This window comes from Marmota monax, unplaced genomic scaffold (assembly GCF_021218885.2).
Source record: "Marmota monax isolate L192 unplaced genomic scaffold, Marmota_monax_Labrador192_F-V1.1 WCK01_AAM20220418_F8-fsc00035, whole genome shotgun sequence".
Lineage (NCBI taxonomy): Eukaryota > Metazoa > Chordata > Mammalia > Rodentia > Sciuridae > Marmota > Marmota monax.
In genome coordinates this window covers 3,835,638-3,852,072 of record NW_026691961.1, presented here as the reverse complement: position 1 = coordinate 3,852,072, position 16,435 = coordinate 3,835,638, and the positions used below count along the sequence as shown (strand labels likewise).

At 53.6% G+C, this 16,435-nt stretch overlaps 1 protein-coding gene and 1 long non-coding RNA gene across 2 annotated transcripts in view; one reads left to right on the top strand and one right to left on the bottom strand.

Moving 5' to 3' along the window:
- Xylt1 (xylosyltransferase 1) overlaps positions 1-16,435 on the top strand; it is a 242,923-nt gene that overhangs the window by 153,024 nt on the left and 73,464 nt on the right. The gene's annotated exons all lie outside the window — the stretch shown is intronic.
- Positions 490-5,855, bottom strand: LOC124087803 (uncharacterized). Its single transcript, XR_006850202.2, has 3 exons — positions 5,591-5,855; positions 3,599-3,677; positions 490-1,185 (listed from the first exon to the last, which is right to left on the bottom strand). It is a non-coding gene; the product is annotated as an uncharacterized LOC124087803 (long non-coding RNA).

Here is a 16,435-nt window from a genome sequence, read left to right as displayed (position 1 = left end):
TCCTCCAATCCCACTTCTCCTTTGCAGTTAGCGGGAGGGGACAGCAGAACCCGCCTCTGATGAAACGTGTGCTCTGAGCGCCAGCCACACCCCACCCTTTGAAGGATCCCCACTGAATAGCTCTGTAAGCACTTCTTAGGTGAATGGTCACGGAATCCCTCAGGACAGAGGAGCGGCTGTCATTTAGGATCTTCGCTTGGCCCGGGAGGATCCAAAGCAGGTACCTGGCCTGTGGTCACCTGGCCAGCCAAGGGCAGAGCCAAGGTGAGGGCCAGGCTGCGGCACCGTAAGCACGCACTGCGTACCTGCACGATGCCGGCACTGTGTGTACGGGTGTCATCTAAAGCAAAGGTCCCAAAGCACCCACGGGGGCAGAGCCGGGCAGGAAGGCCTGGCGCGGGCAGGTGACGGCTGGCCCTGTTGAGCGGCTGCCCTGGAAAGCACCAGACGCCCTCGCTGGGGAGATTCCAGGCCCAGGCTTGTCTGCCCTTCTGATGGTATTCATTTATTTATTCGTAAGAAACCTGAGTGTCTGGAGTCTCTTGCGTTAACTGACAGCTGATTTAACTGAAAACAAATAAAAGCAAAACACAGTGTGAGCCCCCCCTGGGAGCTGGGCGTTGAAGCTGGACATGGCTGCGAGCCACCTGGCAGGTCAGGCGCCCGCGGCTCCCCCCTTCCTCCTCTGGTTCTGCTGGGGCCTCCTGCCCGTCCTGCAGGCCCCCTGCGGTCATAGGCTGCTTCCTCCAGGCCCTGCTTGGGCTGCAGGCTGTCTTCCGGCAGAGGGTCAGTGTCCACCCTGCGTGGAAGCCCGTCCTCTGCCCGGAGCTCTGAGCACCTGGAGGTCTCCCTGGGGCTGGCAGGGGGCAGGATGCCACTGAGCTGCTCCTGTTCTCCTTCCCTGGGAGCTGGGAGAGGCGCGTCGGAAGAGCCAGGGCCTCGCCAATCCACCCGCTTGCTGTCAACTGCGTTTACGAAGTGGCCGTGCTCTGCAGGTGCCAGGGGAGGCCAAGGGCCGGCAGAGCAAGGGGACCGGTAGAGACAGGAACCCTGACATGGCAGATGGCGGAATGGCAGGTACTGAAGCCACGTGCAGCGCCATCGAGGGGAGGAGCCGTGACCGAGAAGGTGCCCGGGAAAGCCGAATCGTCATTAGCTAAATCAGCAGGTGTGGGTACGATCCACCTGCCGAGAGGGAAGCCAGAGAGCACCATCACCTTCGTTACTGCCACCACCCCCCTTGGAAACCCCACCATCACCTGCACCACCATACCCCACCATCCCCCCCTCCACCACCATCCCCACCTCCACCTACCCACCCCATCAGAACCCACCACTATTACCTCTCCCACCACCATCCTTGGCCATTGCCACCAAAGCCACTGTCACCCAGTCACCCCTGCACCCCTGAAAGCGCCCTCTAAGCCTTCTCTGTGTTTTCTGACTGGAGATTCAGAACCCTCCGACCCGGGTATGATCTACGCTCTCATTTAAAGGTGAGGATGTGGAGGGCTGCAGACTGAAGGTCCTCCCCAAGATCACACAGCTCCCTGGTGTGGCTCCAAATTCAAAGTCAGCTCCTGACGCCTGAGCCTGCACCTTAACCCTGCACCACAGGGCCGGCCAGCCAGCCAGGCTCTGCTACCCCCAGGGGAGAAGGGCCAAGTGTGCGGCACCGCCAGCCCTCAGCGGACGCCCAGTGGACGTGCACTATTCTAGAATTACCAAGGCTCTGAAGGAGAATCCAGGCCTCTCCTGCAGCTTCCGGTGGCTGCTGAGATCCATGCCCCTCCACCCCCCACCAGCCTTGTTGTGTGGCCTTCCTGTGGCCTTCTTAGGAGACCACTGGGCATGGCCTTTGCAGCCCACCCTAATCCACAGGAGCTAATCTCAGTTTAACTGCTGACATCTGCAAAGACTCTTGCCAACTAAGGTCACATTCTGAATTCTGATCGGACATGAATTTGGGGGCACCCTATTCAACCCAGCACAGGCATACACAGATTTGGAATATCGCCCCTAAGGATCAGTATTCCCAGAGGCTTCTGGATAAACCAGAAGACTGAGCACATTGGACTGCATCCCCAGGCAAACAGCTGGCTGTAAAAGGGGTGGATCCTGTTGGGCAGGTGAGGGGCTCCTTCTGATTCACCTAGCCCCGGGGAGATTCCCCACAGCCCCGCTCAGCCGGCTTCTCTCAGTGACCTTAAATGGGCAGTGCTGGGAGCAGACTCCACCCTCTCTGGCCTCCACCCTCTCTGGCCTCCACCCTCTCTGGCCTCCACCCTCTCTGGCCTCCTGATGGCCTGAGAGAGAGCGCAGGTAGCCATTCGCCCCTGGTGTCTTCTGATGCTAGGTTTAACTGTGGTGATGTTCAACCAACCCAGAGAAACACAGCTGGGCTCCTAAAAGCAAGATGGAGGCAAACCCTCCAGTAACCTGCAGGCTAGGACTCTCTGTATCAGCTCGTGGTACTTCCCTGGTTGGAGTTCAGGGGGCCCTTTGGCCATTGTCAATGTGTCAGTTCTGGAGTCCCACCCCGGAAGGCCTGGTGCCAGAGGTGACCAATGTCATCTTTTGGAACCACGCAGATCTGGATCTTTGAACTCTTGCTCTAGCCCTAACTAGCTGTGTGGCCTTAGACAAACCCCTTAACCTCTCTGACTCATAGCGTTCTCATCCTTAGAACTCTCTGCTTGGCCCAAGGGTTTCTGTGGCCAAATGGAATGTGTGAATTTCCTCAAACAGAGCCAGGTAGAAGGTGGGCACTCAATAAATGACAACCATCCCCAAGTTGTTGTCCTTTCTACTGTTAGTTGAGTTCTGGTCACCAGTCAGAGGGCATGGGCGGCCATCAGGGATGCGGAGGAGCAGAGTGGGCCGAGAGAAGGGAGATGAGGTCTCCTCCAATCAGAAGCCTGGTTGATGAGGACATGGGGGTTCGAGGTCACCCATTGGCTGTTTGAGATGGCAGCAGCCCCCTCCCCTGGGCCCAACCTCCATCAGCCTCCTGCGGTCATTTGGTATGCACCACCCCGTGCTGTAGGTGACACCTTATGAAACAAGGTTTGCTTGCCACCAGGCAAGTCACAATGAAGTCAGGAGTTAAGATACAGCTTCCCGCGTCGCCTAATTGGATTACAGAGATCCTGTGAGTGCAGTGATGCCTAGAAAACGGGCCGGGGATTATGCCGTGATGACTTTCTTCTGTCGCCCTTCACTAATCCTGGCCATCGGGAGTCCCTGTCGATGAGGAGAGAAGCCGCCGGCAGGAGGTGACTCTCTCATTTGTGGCTGGGCCTCTCTGGTCTCGTCCCTGGCCTGGAGTCCAGGCCCAGATACAACAGCGTCAATGGACATCTCATATCTTGAGTTCCCACAGGCGTCTCAGGGTCCCCGAAAGAACCCACCAGTTTTCCATCTCCAGATTCTTCTAGAACATCTTGGATGAGTTCTCCAGCTGGCCCAAGCCAGAAACTCAGGAATCTCCCTACTGTTCCCGTTCCCTTAAATCCACGGGGCCACCCTCCACTCTAACGGGACAGTCTCTGTCTCCCTCTCCTCCTCCCCACCTTCCCGCGGCCCCCGGTGGACCTACCTTAATGCTCTCTCACAGGATTCCTTCAGCTCCCAACTCCTCCTCTGGCCTCAGCTTCGGCTTCTTGTCTGTCTTTTCTCTAAAAAACAAAAGCAAAGCTTCAAGTATGAGCTAAAAACCAAACCCTGCGCATCTCCTGATGAGAACTCAGGGCCGTCCTAGGTTGCCAGGGGGGTTGGTCTCCCCTCCCGGGCCTGAGTGAACACTGCTAATCAGTTCCTGCCTGGTCTCCTGCTGACCCAGATCGGGAGGGAGATGTGCGCTGAGTTCACTGGGTTGGCAAGACAGAGGGAGCCCTGACGGTCTCGGGACCCCTGGTCCTCCGCCCGCTCCTGCCCGCCTGGCTCCTGCTGCTGCTCCCCCACCCCCACCACAGAATTCTCATCCCTGAGCCCTGGTGGCTCCTGTGACTCAGGCCACCACGCCTCTGCAAATGCAGTCTCTTCCAGTTGGAGTTCCCGTCCTCCCAGGGCTACCTGGGAAATTCTCACATTGCAGGTGCCATCTTCTCCACCAAGTCCCAAGATTGGGGGGGACATTTTCCCTTCAGCCCCCACCACCCTGCACCCAGGCCTCATTCCACCAAGTGTCCCGTGGCATGGACTCTGGTGTGCGTGCCGGCCTGCCCTCTGGTTTTTCTAGCTGCCTTGCTGGGGACAGGGACAGGCTTGTGCCCCTGTGCATCACCAGCACCTGTCACAGCTCAGCTGTGCTCAGTGACTGTTTATATCAAGCGACTGAACAAATGGCACCCGAGACTCAGAGCAATGAAGTCATCGGCTCAGGCCGCTCAGTGGTGGACCCAACCTGTCAAAGTTAGTGACCCCCAGGGACATTTGGCCATGTTTGGAGACTTTGGGGCTGTCACAATTGAAAGGAGGGTACTCCTGGCCACTCATGGATAGAGTCCAGGGTTGATGTTGTATATCAGTTAATCAGTTTTGTTTGTTTTGTTTTGTTTGTCATTGTGAGCCAAATAAGAGCAACTCAGAGGAGGAAATGTTATGTGGGCTCACGGTGACAGACGTCCAGTTCAGGGTCGGCCACCATTGCACTGGGCCCAAGTGAGGCCAGACATCATGGCTGAAGGGCATGACAGGGGACTGCTTCTCTGCTCACGGTGGCCAGGAGGCAGAGATTGGGGAAGGGATCACAGGGAAGATGAGCCCTTCCAGGGCATCACCCAGTGACCCACCTCCTACAGCCACGCCCGCCCCCTGCCTACAGGTGCCACCCGTCGGTCCACTCAAACTCTGATGCGCTGATTAGATTCCAACTCACATAGTCCCATTGCTTCACCTCCAAACATTCCTACATTGTCACAGGAGCTCTGGGGGGACACCTCATACCCAAACCACAACAACATCTTCCAAGGTACAGGACACTTCGTTTCCAACAGAGGATTATCCAGCCCAGAGTGCCGATAGAGTCAGCCTGCCAAGGGGAGCCACCGGCCCCTCAGCTTTTGTGCACAACTGTGACCTTGAATGCCCCCTGTGTGGGCTGTGTGCCTTTTAACTTCTTATTAGTGTAATTGCTGAGGGTCACAGGCTGCACAGACACAGTCTGTGTTGAGACTCTCTGAGAGCCAGGCATCCTGATGTCCCTTTCTTCCAAATCTTAGGACTCCGTAATTAAAGGAAGGCAACTCCACCCAGACAGCTCTTGGTGCTAGCCATGTCTCCAGCCTCTCTTGTCCCTGAGGGGTCACTTTGCAACCCACTGCCTTGTGCAGACTTCTAGCAGCTGCCATGAAGACATGCAGGTTCCTTTCTTCCCTTTCTTTTAGCAGATGTTCTCAGGAGCAAGGTAAATAAGTAATTTAGATAAATCCAGAGAACTCGTGATGTGAATCCGCAGAACCCATGCAAAGTCGACAGAGGGTTAACAGCACCCGATCCGTTTTCATCAAGAAAGTCTGAACTTTGGTCCCAGCCTGCAACTTAGCTGCGATATTACATTATTTATTATTCATGGGGCATTGTAACTTACCACAGACTCTGAGTAATCTTTTTAAGCCTGCCAAAAGAACCGGTGTTAATTGCTTACACTGGAACATATTTGCTGTTGGAAATGTCACACCATAATTATATCCCATTTCGCTGTCTGACAAGTAATATACTAAAAGAAAATTGGGTTTCTTATTTTCTTCCGCTTCTTCCTGTGATGTGTAAAGCCATTCTGGGAACCCTTCAAGCAGCAGGCAGGTGGCAAGAATCTGGACTTGTCACGAAGTTCGTCAGAAAAACTTTCCAGGCTGTCAGGGATGCAAATAAGCAGCCCCTGCCTGGCGGACTTTGCACCCTGGGCCTGGGTGTGCGCGCTCAGGGCCTGTGTTTGATTTAGTGTCTGTTTTCACCATCTTGAAAACTCTTGGTTAATTCTTAGCAAAGCATCGCACCTTTTCATCGATAATGGACCCTGAAAATTCTCTAGTTGACCCTGCAAAGGAAGCAGGGATGGGCGGGCTCTAGGTGTTCCTTCTGATGATACATTCAGTCCTCTGATCTCTGATTATACATTCAGAGATCCAGGGGACTGGTTTGAAGACCCCCGTGGATACCGAACTCCAAGGACACCAAGGCCCTGAAGTACCACGGTGCCTGCACTATTTGCATATAACCTACCCATATCCTCCCTGCGCTTTAGATCCTCTCTAGATGACCTGTAATACCCACTACCCTGTAGGGCCATGTCAGTTGTTTTTATACTGTCTTGTGTATGCAATAATAACAAGAGGCGGCGGGGGGGAAGTCTGTGTATATTCAGTACAATTTTTGTTCAAATATTTTCATCCTGTGGTTGGTTGAGGATGAAAATGAAGGACCCACTACGTGCGTGGGCGCATGCGTGCGTGCGCAAACCTGCGCCTCTGCGTTTCCTAAGAATCGCCGGCCTGTGAGGTCACGCAGGGCCTAACGTCTAATCAGACGGCTCTTTCTGGAAGGCTAGCACTCGGTATAGGGCTGGCCGAGCATCTCTTAAACTGGGGTTTGCTAAGCGCCAAGTCCAGTGGCCACTTGGTCCGTAAGTCAAGTTCCACTGGAGCACAGCAGCGCCTGTTTGCTTTGCCTGCCTCTGAAGCTGCTCGCTCTCTGCGCCCACACAGCGGAGGAGGGAGTGTGCAAGAGTTCACGCAGGAGGCGTGCGGGTCAAGCCCTGGGGACCTGCTCGTCACTCACGCTTGCATTTGATTGGCTCACGCGAGCCACTTGGCTGGACCTAACTGCAAAGGATGCCGGGAAGTGGGTGCTAATGAGCGCCAAGGAGCAGGCAGAAGGGGCCTTGATGAAGAGCCTCAGCCGCTCCGCTTGCTCCACTGCTCGGGAAGACTCGACTCTCTCCCTGTGCAGTTATTTCCAGCCCAGCCCGAGTCCCCTGGCCACTTGGAAGTACACGTGACTGCGTGCCTATGCTCCTGCAAAGGGGTCACCTTCCCTGATGCTGAGCGCACGTCTCCAGGAATCAGTGCGCTGCTAAGGCGGCCGCGTGTCTGACAGGGATATGGGGCACAGGGGAAGCGGGGTTAGTAATTTAGTTGTCACTGGCTGACAGGTTAGTCTTAGAATCTGCTCCCTGCAATTCAAGGCTTGCGAGAGAGAAGACGGAGAGGGGCACTTAACAAATGCCAGCCTTTCTGCCCTGGCATCGCTGCCTGCAGCTGACCCTGTGCGGCTGAGGCGCGTCTCTGGATGATTCCCTCAGCGCCTCTTCCCACTCACTCCTGGGGGTCGTCACCCACCTTCCAGGGGAAGTTTTCTTAGTGGTGGTCCACAGAGAGTGGCCCTCATGGTCTCTAGGCGCCTCTGCAAACTCTGCTGGGACTCGGTCTCAAGGGAGGGGCCCTGGGGTCTGCGTTTTGAGTTAGCTGCCCAGTGAATCTTCTAGAGAAACACTGGTTTCTAATCAGAATTTTACAACCTCTGCACGTGACGTTTTGAGCCCGTTTATGCCTTGTCCTGTGCAAAGTAAGATTAGCTGCATCCCTGGCTTCCACCTTCTGGATGCCAGTGGCACTTTTTCCTCCACTTGTGGCGACCAAAACAATCTCCAGACTTTGCAGATGTCCCCAGGGTACTAGGGAGAAGTGCTGGCTTAGGGGATAGTGCTGGTTCTGGGGCATGCACTGTAAATGATCCTCAGAGTTCCATGTTCTTTCTGCTGTTATAGTCTCACACGCATCTGGGTGGCGTCCTGTGACTTGGTCTCCCTATTTGGGGACATGAATGGAAGTGGATGGTCACTTCCTGGCCCAGCAATTTGTTGGGTAAATTCATCACCTCAATCCTGATCCCTTCTGTGCACTGTAAGAGAAGGACTCTGGCTTGTGAAATGGTGGAGTTGAAGTGGAAGTAGCTTGGGTCCTCAAGTCACCTCCTAAAGGAAAGTGCTACAAGAGAGCTTCCAGAACATCCCAGGAGTTCTGCGTCAAGCCACTGTGAGTTGAGGGACTCTGTGTTATTGCAGCAGAACCTAGCATTGCCCTGACTAATCCTGGATTTTAGTTCTCCAAGCTGGGCATAAGACACAGCCACCTTCCTTTCCTTATCGGCCACTCAAGCCACGTTCTTAAAACATTAGAGGCAAGATGGAGTGGTGTCTTGTCTACGACTCTCCACTCAAGTACATTGAATCTGAAATCAGATCCACCTGGATTAAAATCCCAGCCCTGCCACTAGCTGCGTGATCTCGATTATGCTACATAACCTCTCTCAGTCTCAATTCTTTCCTTCTCTATAAAATGAGGATACTGATGGCACCTGTACCATAGCATTTGTGAGAGTATTAAATGGAAAGAAATCCAACCAACCAAACACCCAAATTCTTGGCGCCATGCCTAGCGGGTAGTAAGTGCTTAACAAAATGCTGGCCTTTGTCAATATTATATTTCTGGCAGCTCCGTGTACACATTTTCTTGGGTCAGCATCTTTCAGATTCCTGTTTCCTTCCAATCAATCACCTTCCTGTTCTCTATTGACTCAAGAACCAGGTTCTGTTAATATAGAAAAGGAGGGTGGAGGCGAGTGGACGGAGGCCTGGACCCCCAAGAAGCCAGGAAACAGTATGGATTGGAGGTGTGACTACCCCCAAATCAAGGACACAGTGATTGTGCTACCAGGAGACTGTGGTGGTGACTTGCAAGGGGTGCCCTATGGCCCGTTCATTCCACATCTACCCCCTCCATGCCTGCCAGGGGACAGAGATCAAAAGGACAGGCAGGCCATGTGGTCTTTTCCACATATTTGAATACCATGTTATCTGAACATGGCAAAAGCCTCTTCCCACCCAGGTGACATTACCATCGGAACTGGAGAGATAAACAAGTTATCATATCTGACCAGGCCAAGAGCCACTGGACGAGCATCAAAAGTGGACAGATAGTGGCCCTCGTCCCCTAGTTTCTCCAGATTGCCTCTAGCCCCTGCCACCCACCACTCTCCGCTCAAGTACGTCGTATCGAGAACGCCTGGGTGACCGGGCCCGGGTGACAGCTTGCTCAACTTTCAATTGTGCTCGTATTTTTTTTCTAAATGGCAATTTCAATAAATCCTACCCACTGATGCATTGTTTAACCAAATGTCATTTCTCTGCCTTTCTCATTTAAGTATCATCTGTTAGGTTTACACATTGGTACACCCATGAAATTAACATTACACGTGTTTCCTGGAGGAGCTAGCTAAATTTAATTTAATTGAAGTTGTTTTCGCTGTCAGTGGCCTTCCGAAGCCCCCGTAGCCTGGCTCCTACGTCCTGGAAGGTTCACCCCATCCTGTCTGAATAGCCGGGACTCCCCTCCAACTTCGAGTCCAGGGGCCAGCCCAGGTTTAAGATGCATGCCCTGGGCCAGTTCATTTATGGGCGTTCTTATTAAGAAAAGGAAAATTCTCAGAGGCTGCGGTTAAATGCCTCTTCCACACCACGGCTGGTCTCCCAGGCTGGGATGGCGGGTGGCTCATGTTGGGGGATGGCTTCATCCCAACTCCGTGGCAGAGAGTGGAACATTTCTTACGGTGAAGGAGAAGACAGAGAGTTCCTTCCTTCCACTTTCCCCCAGAGACTCAGGGAGACGGACGGTGCCGGCTGGTCCAGGGCCGACCCACCAACGTGGGTCAGCAGCCAGCAGCATTTGGTAATGATTTCTCAGGTACTGGTACGCCTGTCCCTCTGCTGAGCACTGCCACTCCCCAGCGCCGTCTGCAGGTGCAGCCGCCCGTTTGGGAGGCACTGAGGTGACCGTCTTTGAAGGCATTCGAGAAAGAACGGAACAGCTGTTCATGATCTACTCGGTATGTTTTTGTCATTATACGACAGAATTTTCCAAAATGCACAAAAGCGTCAAAGAGAAGTAAAAATCCAAAGGGAAGGTCTTCCCCCCTCCTCTAGTGACACCCTCCCTACCCGGAGCCCTCTTCCTCGGGGTCCGGATCTCAGCTTCATGGTGGCTTCGTCACGTCCCCTGGGCCCATCTCTCTGGCCCCTGGCAGCCAGAGCTGTTTCTTCTTTGCAGCCAGTACCTTTGGTGTCTGTTGTCTGCCCTCTGACCCCACAGGACAGTAAGCTCCTTGAGGTCAGATTCAACAGGGGTCTCGCTCAATTCTGCCTGGTGGTGCGTGTGTGTCTCATGAAGTGACCGCTGGACACTCTGACGTCTGAGGTTCTTTTTCGTTTGCTTTATGACTTCATGCACCTGGTTCTGTGTGTGGAGTTTTCTCGGAGAAATCAAGAAAGGACCGGAAAGACCGAGGTGTGAAGCTGGCAGTTCAGGACAGAGCTCCTCCGAGGCTTGGTCTTGGCACCTGCAGCTACCTCAAGTGCTGAGGCCTCCAGTCTGTGTGTCAGAGCCTAGCCGAGGGCACGGCCAGGTGACACCGAGCCGGAGCAGTGGTCTATCAGGGTCCCTTGTGCCCACGGCCGAGGACCTTCACGCACTGTGTCCAATGTCCATTCCTCCAATAGGAATGTGCTCGGGATGTCCCCAGTGCCCCTGCGTTGTCCCCAGACACCCCCCCCAAGCCCCAGGGGGGCAAAAGTAAAGAGAACTCTTCCTGCCCTCTGGAAGCAAATCCGGTCACTGCACTGGGTGGACTGTACTGTCCTTGCTGTTGAAATAAACCGAAGCGCTCTTTAGCAGCAGGCGGGGCCCGAGGAGCAGTGAGCCCTGGACGCAGAACATTCTAGAATCAGGCTGCCTGGATGAAATGCAAACCCTGTACTTCCTACCTGTGTGGCCTTGGGCAAATGACCCTCCTCCCTCTCTGCCTCAGTTTCCCTGTTCGTAAAATGGACATGACGCCAGGACTTAGTTCTTAGATTTGCTGCAAGGATCGAGTGAGAGGAAGCATGGGCAGGGCTTGACCCAGTGACCATGCTCCCGGGTGATCCTTTATGATGACTCCCGTCTGCATTACGTGAGGTGATGCCATTAACATGACAAATGGGTACCAATTTGGGGAAGCGTCCCTTTTTAAGAAGCACGCACCTGCAGAGCGTACTTATGGTTTACGATCAGGAGGCAGCGTTAATGGCCCATAACGTGATTACGATAAGGATTTTTATTAGGAAAATTCCCACCAATTTGGCATTAATTAATGTACTGTTAACTATAGAGTGTTGCTCACTGAGTCCTTGGAGAGTCAGAGAAAATAAACCTGTTGTCAAAACCCTCACCCCGAGAAGTAAATAAGAGTTGTTCCCTCCTCGAGAGGCCCCGTTTGTAATAAAAATAGATGAGTTGCGGCGTTTTTCCGTGGTGGTATTTATTGAGCCTAAGAGTCCCTTCAAGGGAGGAGAACGGAGGAGACATGGAAACACCCAGCGACGGGAAGCTTCCCAGGAGGCACCTGCAAAGGGCCACCTCCGGGTCAGAAGGCATGGGGTGTGACAGAAGCCAGAAGGCCTAATGAGCTGAGCCTCAGAGCTCGAGAGGACATGGAGGCCAGGCGTGGTGGCCCACGCCTGTCACACCAGCAGCTCAGGAGGCTGAGCGTGCGTTCAAAGCCAGCCTCAGTAAAAGCCAGGCACTAAGCAACTCAGTGCGACCCTGTCTCTAAATAAAATACAAAATAGGGCTGGGGATGTGGCTCCGCCCACCCCCTACCTATCCCCTGCTGGGCACCAATGCATCCCACACCAACCACTGGGATATCTAAATGCATCCTGCCTGCAATCCCCTTCTCCTCTGTGGGTGATAAGCCTGTCGCAAGGGCTCGTCTCCTTCTCTCGTTGCAGTCCTTAAAGTGGTACCCAAGCCCCTGCAGGATGCCATGCATCTGTCCAATCCTGCCTCATATGGCGCTTCCTCTTGGCCTCTCTGATCCAGCCACACTGGTCTTCCTCTGATCTCCCGTGCTCTTGACCATCACATGCTGGTCTTCTGCTTGGGGTCTCTCCCCCTCTTCTCTTGCCCAGTGAACTCATCACTTGACCTGCAGATTGTCCCCAGGAGGATGATGCTTGGCACCTTGAGCACTGTGCTAGGCTGCTAGGGCGGCCACAAGACATCACACACCAGGGCACTTGAGCCACAGACATGTATTGCCTGGCCTCTCGGAGAGCTGTGCATCCAAGGTCAGGGTGGCAGCATGGCCCGGGTTCTGGTGAGCACCTCTTCCTGGCTTACAGAGGGCTGCCCTGTTGTCCTCCCACGGTGGAGAGAAAGCCAGCCCTCCAGTGTCTCTTCTCACAAAGATGCCGATCCACCAACCCAGACCTCCACCCTTGTCTCTTCTTTAAAGGGCGCCTGAGCCGTGCGGGAACAAGTCCAGCAGGTACTATCATTGATAAAGGAGAAGTTATCCGGCACCGAGAAGCAGAAGGAGGGCTTCAGTGGCACCAGATTACGCTGTGGTTCACGGAAAGGGTGACGGGAGGCGCAGGGTGGGAAATGAGATCAGAATGGGAGAAGAGAAAGTGCAGTTACCCACATGTCACCAGTTAGGGGAAGAGTCATGATGCCACCATTTCATTTTCTCACATCGTGTGTCGATCCTGCAGAGGTTTGTGTGTTTATGATCTGTCTTCCCTTTCTGGAGAGTCTGCTGCTTCTAAGGGAAGGCTCTCGAGGACGCCCACGGCTCTCATTCCCAATCCCAGAGCAGTGCCCGCCTGGTGTATCACTGACGCTCTTTTTGCAACTGCTACTGCAAAATAATTAACTGCCCCTAACTTTGTGACGTGAAACACCACCATCTTTTCATGTTTGTGGATTCGGTGGATCAGGAGTTTAGAAAGCACACATAGGAGCTGGGAAAATGCCCAAAGAGCCTGAGGCTCTGAGACTCTATTCTCTATGAGGTCCTTTTCCTAACCCATGATTCCATACACTCCTCCCCATGAGGGAGGGATCCATATTTACCCTTATTTTATTAATGATGATCTAGAATCTTTGAGGGGGTCATCTAACTTGCCCAAGCGCCCAAGCTAGAGGGGGAAGAGCCACGGTTTTCACCCAGTTATATGCACTCTCCAAGCCAATCTTCTCCCGTCTGGCTGCCCATGTGGCCAGAAGTGAGGTCGGCCATCTTGGCAGGGAACCTCCTGCCTCCAGGGCAATGAATGTTTCTCAAGCAACAACCAAACTCGTCCTCTAGAAGGTGTTGGGAAGCATGAGAGATGAAGGGCTATTTGGGGGATGAGGGATGCTAAATGCCCCAAAGTGTGTGGGACAGCCCCAGCTGCCCAAGAATGGTCTCTCCCCAAATGCCAACAGTCCCTGTCGAATGTCACCACCTGAGAAGGGGAAAAATGTGTGAAATATTAACCTGTGCCCAAACCACCTAGAAGGTGCTCAAATACAATAAGAACTCTTGTTTCCTTGTGTGGCTTAGCACAGGGGGTAAACACCCCCCATTTGGTGACTGACAAAAGGAGATTTGAACCCCAATTTCACCACTTACTCGCTGGCCAGATCAGGTGACCACCCTGAGTCTCAATTTCCTTATCTATAAAATGGGAATAAGCAGAAGTCATCCCTCAAAGATCTGCTCTAAGGATAAAAATGAAATATGTTTTTTTTTTTTTTAATGCCGGGCGTGTTGTCACATTGCCATTATCATAATAGCTCTTTCATCCTTGGTGTGTGGAAAAGGTCACACCAGCAGGATGGACAGGGGCTTGCAGGCCACAGCACGGCGTTCCCAGAGATGATCTGTAACCGGCCAAGTGACTGGGACTCAGTGAATTGCGGCGAAATGTACCATACGCCATCAATATCTATCCCACCAGTTTCCATTTATTGAGCCGTACATCATTAGAATATCCCTGTGCTCTCGACAATAAAATCAATAAGACAGTTCAGCCATGGGCTGTGGTTTAATAACTCCAGACTTGAGTGGCGGGGGGCGGGGGGATCAGGGAGCAGAGAACGTCCTGAGCGCCGGGTCGGGGATGCAGGGAGACATTTCTTGAGTGGGAGAGAATAACGAGGGAGCCCCCCACCCCCACCCCCGGCCTCTGGAGCAGGAGCCGGGAGGCCAGAGTGGGATTCTCAGCTCCCACTGTGAGTCGCCACCTCTGGGGGAGGTCTGGAAATCACCAGAGCCAGCACCTACCAAGCACAGCCAGCGTCACTTTGTGACACCCGCTTACAACATCAGTTGATTCCCCCTGGTCTGGGCGTCACAGAGTGTATTTAAACCCAGGTGGCTGCAATGTCATATGGGACCATTGTCACACTGAAGTCCATCCTAGACCTAAACGGCGTTAGCAGCTCTGGACTTTAAGAACTGGCAGGGGGTGGGGCCCAAGCAGGGTTATCTCTTACTTTTTTTGGTGGGGGAAGGTACTGGGGATTGAACTCAGGGCCACTTGACCACTGAGCCACACCCCAAGCCCTGTTTTGTATTTTATTTAGAGACAGGGTCTCACTGAGTTGCTTAGCGCCTCGCCGTTGCTGAGGCTGGCTTTGAACTCACGATCCTCCTGCCTCAGCCTCCAGAGCTGCTGAGCCACTGCGCCAGGCTCAGTGAATGGGGACACTTTGGGTTTTGTCATAACTGGAGACCAGGGATGCTGCTAAATGTCCTGCTGTGACCAGGAATTATCTGGCCCCAAATATCAATGGAGCCGAGGTTGAGAAACTGATACCACTGTAGACGGTGGTTTAAGAAGCCATTTGGACAGAGAAGGAGACATTTTGGTTCCAGGTGAGCTTCTTACCAGAGCCTGGATGAAAATAAGGGGACCGGATTCAGCTTGGAGGGCCCAGTACGTGAAGTCAGAACAGACCGAACAGACTGAAGTCAGAACAGATTATAACCTGATCTCTTCGCCGTCTCCTGGCTCTGTGACCTTGGGCATGTTCCTCACCCTCTCTGAGCCTGGAACAATTATCTGTAAATGAGGATAATTTTCATGTGCAGTATTGCCCCGAGAGATAAAAAGCCTGTGAGAGAACCTCATGAATGCTAAGTGCTCAACAAATTGGAATGAAAATCAAAAGTGGAGTGCATCTCAGCAGACCTCTCTGTCTCTAGCAGGGAGATACCTCCCCAAGAGTGCGCCCCAGAAAACGCCCCCCAAAACCCTCCTGGGACTCACTGTGAGTGGGGAACCGGAGCCAGGAAAAACCAAGACCTGGGTCTTTGCATCCTTCCGTGACGTCTGGGCTGCACGGGCATCTCTGGGCGCCGGCCTTCACGGTTCTCGTTTGATTAACACGCGGGGCACATCCTGGCTGGAAGAAGCGCAGAGTCTAATTAAGCCCCTTGCCCCCCCCTTCACGACTGTGCTGCATCTGCCTCCACCTGCCCTGCTGATTTTACTGCAGTAGGTCCACCTCTTTTTTTGCACATAAGTAAATGTTATTTTAAAAAGCAATTTTGCATCATGGCCATAAGTGGGCATCTTACTGTCCCTTATCCTGAAGAGACAGCAGCCGTGCACACAAATGAACAGCAGTGGTCAGGGGCAGCTGGGCTCTCCTGTGGCCCACCAGAGAGGCCAGGCCGGGTGCAGAGGTCTCCGAGAGTTCAGGAAGCAGGCGTGTTCACATCCACCTGAGATGTCACAGGTGGCTGATGGAGGAGTTGAAGGAGAACGGAGAAGGGACCCATCCATCCAGTGCTGCTGCATGTCCCCTCCGGGCACCACGTGACTCTTGGGGGTGGCTGTGACATTGCATTGAGGAACAGGAGCTGTGAAGTCCTCGAGGTCGGGTCACGGGCTGCCACCCCCCACGCCAACAGCTTACAAGGCTCAGTGTGACCTGCACCTCCTCCATGGCCGAGCTCCGTCCCCCAACCCCACTATAGCCCCCCGGTCCTTGCCACACGGCTTGCAGGTGACCGCATGAGAGGCAAAGCCACCTGCTAAAATGAATGGCAGGTCCAGGATACCGACCCAGGCTGAGCGGCGAGGAGCGGCTGCGTCGGGAAGCGCAGCACAGGACCCGAAATTTTAATTTTGTGTAAGTGCAAACAGTTACGCTGTGATCCAGCAAAGCCACGCCTGGGTGTCTTCTCCAAAGAATCGAAATTAGGGACTCGAACAGACGTTTGCACACCCAGGCTGGTAGCACACTGTTCCCAAGGGCCCAACGCTGGGAGCCACCAAGTGCGTTTGAAAATCGAACAGATGGGCACGCCGCGGGCTGTCCACCCCGGGAGCATCAGTCAGCGTTGGACAGGAAGGGGGTTCTGACACAGGCCACACTGTGGATCAGCCTTGGGGACATTAGACGCCGTGAATAAGGCAGCAGGGTTCCTCTCCAAGAGATCCCTAGGGCGCTCAAGTCCTAGGAAGTGAGATGGCGATTGCGGGGTCTTAGGGAGACGCGGGGGGTGGGGTACAGTCTAGGTTTTTGTTTTTTTTTTTTTTAGAATTACATTTTATTTATTT